The sequence below is a fragment of the Cynoglossus semilaevis genome, chromosome 15 (assembly GCF_000523025.1).
Source record: "Cynoglossus semilaevis isolate Cse_v1.0 chromosome 15, Cse_v1.0, whole genome shotgun sequence".
NCBI lineage: Eukaryota > Metazoa > Chordata > Actinopteri > Pleuronectiformes > Cynoglossidae > Cynoglossus > Cynoglossus semilaevis.
This window is the reverse complement of record NC_024321.1, coordinates 12059345-12063580: the sequence shown is the minus strand read 5'-3', so window position 1 is coordinate 12063580 and position 4236 is coordinate 12059345.

Sequence of the window (4236 nt, the reverse complement as noted above, 5' to 3'; positions counted from 1 at the left end):
GTACAGAAGAGACACATGGAACTTAAGACACTACTGGTGCTTTGTTTACACGCGAACAAGATGTCGGGAATCCAGTGACCGTCTTTTTGAGCTTCTGTGCAGATTTTGTTTTTCCTGTGACGGTGACTGAGAGAAGAGAAAAAATCTTTTTATAAAGCACCCGCCATAACAACATGCTGTACGCTACATTTCCCTGACCTTTTAACCTTTAATTTTCATCATCATACACTTCACACCATGTCTTGGCTGCACAGAAAGTTTACGGAAAGATGTAACAGAACAGGCGTCAATTCAAAATCAAACTCTTTTTCTTTATTTTTCCTTTTTGCCGTTGTCTAATTTCCGAATGGGTTCTTGATGATTGTCAATTGTGAATAGGCTACAAAAAGAAACTTTTGTCTAGTTATTTATGTTCTATATACTGATATTGTACATAAAATGTCATGAAAAGGAGAGAGAGAGAAGAGAGAGAAGAGAGAGACTTTAGACTGTTAAATTTTTTTAAAAAGTCTGGATCCCGGAAGTGCTAGTATCTATATGTTGGACAAAAAGTGTCCAAAGGATTTTTTTAAGACAGACTCACTATCAGTATGGAAATATATAAAACATCTTTATGTTGTCCAATCAGGACAAAACACAGATCCTTTGTCATTAGTGAGTGTTTTGTGTGCATGTATATGGGTATATGGGAGTGTTTGTGTGCCTGTGTGTGTGCGCCCCCATCTGTATGTGTGTGTTACATTGCTGACGTGGTGTTGAGCCTCGACCATATTCCCTGCTGCGCTTTGGACACGATGGCCACAACACATTCTCTGTGCTTAGTCTCGCACCTCTGAATTTTTGTAACTATGACCGGCAGGAAACTGGCTGGGCCGATGGCTTTAAAAATACGTTCAGCCAGATGCGAGACACGATCACACGGTACTGGATTCCTTCTAGCGAGTCACTGGACGAGCACTGACCACATTTTGCTTGTGTAGCATTTAGGATTTAGTTTAAGTCTTTGGTGTCCTTGGTTTTCAGTTAATTTTTTTTTTTTTGGTTTGTAGATAAAACACTAACTTGCAGTTTATTTTCAATCTACTACTTCTACACAACAAACCATGTACAGCCATTGGTTTGCCAATTTTGTTAACGAGCACTCGTGCTTATGAGTGAGCTTAAGGTATTTCACAGTGCTGCTATTTTCCTGATGCATTTCTAGCCTAAAAACAACCATATATATATTTCTGTCTTTAGCCACTGACATTTCCCAACACCATCTCAATGTATGAAATTCGAATCCTTTGTCATTAGTGAGTGTTTTGTGCCTGTGTGTGTGCGCGCCCCCATCTGTATGTGTGTGTTACATTGCTGACGTGGTGTTGAGCCTCGACCATATTCCCTGCTGCGCTTTGGACACGATGGCCACAACACATTCTCTGTGCTTAGTCTCGCACCTCTGAATTTTTGTAACTATGACCGGCAGGAAACTGGCTGGGCCGATGGCTTTAAAAATACGTTCAGCCAGATGCGAGACACGATCACACGGTACTGGATTCCTTCTAGCGAGTCACTGGACGAGCACTGACCACATTTTGCTTGTGTAGCATTTAGGATTTAGTTTAAGTCTTTGGTGTCCTTGGTTTTCAGTTAATTTTTTTTTTTTTGGTTTGTAGATAAAACACTAACTTGCAGTTTATTTTCAATCTACTACTTCTACACAACAAACCATGTACAGCCATTGGTTTGCCAATTTTGTTAACGAGCACTCGTGCTTATGAGTGAGCTTAAGGTATTTCACAGTGCTGCTATTTTCCTGATGCATTTCTAGCCTAAAAACAACCATATATATATTTCTGTCTTTAGCCACTGACATTTCCCAACACCATCTCAATGTATGTAAATCGAATTTTTTTATTTATATATATATATATATAAATATATATATATCATTATTAAACATACAAATCATCGTGTCCACAGCCTCCGTCGTCTGTCTCCAACATCTATTCAAATTAATTTTTTCTAAAAATTGATTTCTTCTCGCCCTCAGGAAAATAGCTTGACCTTTGTGAAAAAACGGTAAAAAAAACAACAACAAGCTGAACCAGTTTAATGCAGATGCTCAGCGATGTCACAGTCCGCTGAGAACATTTCACCAGGACTGTGGCGCGTCTCATTCGATCATAGTTGCAAGTGTTCAGAGGTGCACAGTGTTAACGGCAAGTGGCTTTGAGAACATAATGACATTTATGTCAAGTAATTCCCTGCACAAGAACAGTGAGATGTGGGATTCTTTTGTTGAGTGGTTAATGTTCTGTTGTGTTCACTTCACAGGAGTCTTTTTGAGGGGAAATAACACAAATTCAATTTCAGGGTTTTCACATGGGGTACGGAGGGTTTTCTTCTTTTTCTGTTGAACAATTTGATACATGAAATTCTAAATAAAATGACCACTGTTGGGTCATTCCGGTGCTTTGAATTGTCTCTTTCTAACCCTGAGGAGGACTGTTCCTCAAGAATAAGCTGTTCTTTATGTGTGCTACAGAAAACAAATGTTCCGTGAAACGAGGAAATGTCTTAACTTGTTATCAGCAAATTTTCTTTAACTGGATCTTTTATTGCCATATCAGACCTCAGATGTTCTTACCTCACACCACTGACCTGTGCAGTCAGCAGTTCATTATTGACCCTCTGCATTGTCGTCTGTCACCAATGATAAGATATTTTCACTGGGTTCAAGGCAGGGTTCTTATTTCAGAGCTTATTGTTCCAAGAAAGATTCTGTGTTTTGTAAATTAGTCTAAAGAGTATTAAAACACAACCTGCTCTTAATACAAACACATTTGATTTCCTGTCAATCCTCCTCATTTTTAGCCTGCTGAAGTATTGTACGTCATTGATTGTGTTGGAGTCTCATAAACAGCATGCCGTCTGCGGTATTCAATAAGATCTGTTGAAGGAACGGGAGAAATGAGGCTGCCCAAGGTTGAATTTGTGATAGAAAATTGGAAGACAAAAATCACAGTATAGTTATTTTTAATTAAATCATTTTAAATTCAGTATTGTTTTTGGCTGAAATTTATCAGAAATTATTGTTGGATTGAAATTATGAGATTCAATGTTCAATTCAAAAGCTGGCTCGGGGTTTGGTTTTAAGGGGTTAGGTCTGGGCGCTTCAGTTTTGTATTGAGCAACAACCTCATTTTTGACTCTACACTAATTCAGAATTCTTTTTCACCAAATAACCAAGAGCTTTTTTGTGTTTTCACTTCTTTCAAATACCTGAAACCCTAAAAACTCTGTACTGGACAGTGATAGATAGCAGAAAGAAGCACAAAAAGCTTCATTGCGTGCTTGTTAAATTTAGTGGAAAAAAATTTAAAACCTTCATTTAGAGTTGTTATCTTAGGAGAGGATGCAGCAGACAGCAAAAATCTTTTAAATTTTTAAGGCTTTAAAATCAATGCCTTTAAGCCTGTGCATGTGAGCATATGTTTAGTCACACATCCAACCAAATGATTTTATGTTTTGCAGTTAGTAAAGAAACCAGAAGAAACATCTGTGGCAGGTGGACAAATCTGACAAAAAGTTGGTTAGAGTGCACTACATTACCCTGAGCCTGAGCAGAAACAAACAGAACATGCTGCTCAATCACCAAAGCGGGAAGGTCTGTAAAGTCCTAGTGTGTCAGGTTGAAGTAGTTAGTTGTGTCTGATTTAAAGTGACGGCTGGAAAAGCACTATTAGGTCTTTGGAGCATTAAATACAACAGAAACAAACTGAAGTTGCACACTGCAGCGCTAACATTAATCCTGAGTAATTAAATTGATAAAATGTGATTAGACTTTTTAAATTAAACACAGACAGAGTTGAAGTATTTGAACCGACAGCAGCTTCAACTCTTCAACACAAGCGGCTGCAGGTTTTCAGTATCGACAACAGTGTGATGGTAGAGAATGGTTAATAATTGAGGTGAGAGTGACGCGTGTCTTCAGTGCGTCTCGTGCTCTCTCTGGTGCTAACTCACTCCCTGTTGTTTGCGACAGAGAGATTTATCCCAAATGAAGCAGCACAGCTACGTTCTCCCAACATCTCCAGTCCTGAGATGTGCACAGAGATGCAGTCCAGAGCTGCATCTCTGTGCACAGTGAAAAGCATTTGTCTTTGTACGGTTTCTGTACTTTCTATAAAGCAAACACTTTTAATGTCTCTTCGACTGTGTTGATCTGTTGCTGTGAAAATAAGAGGAAGA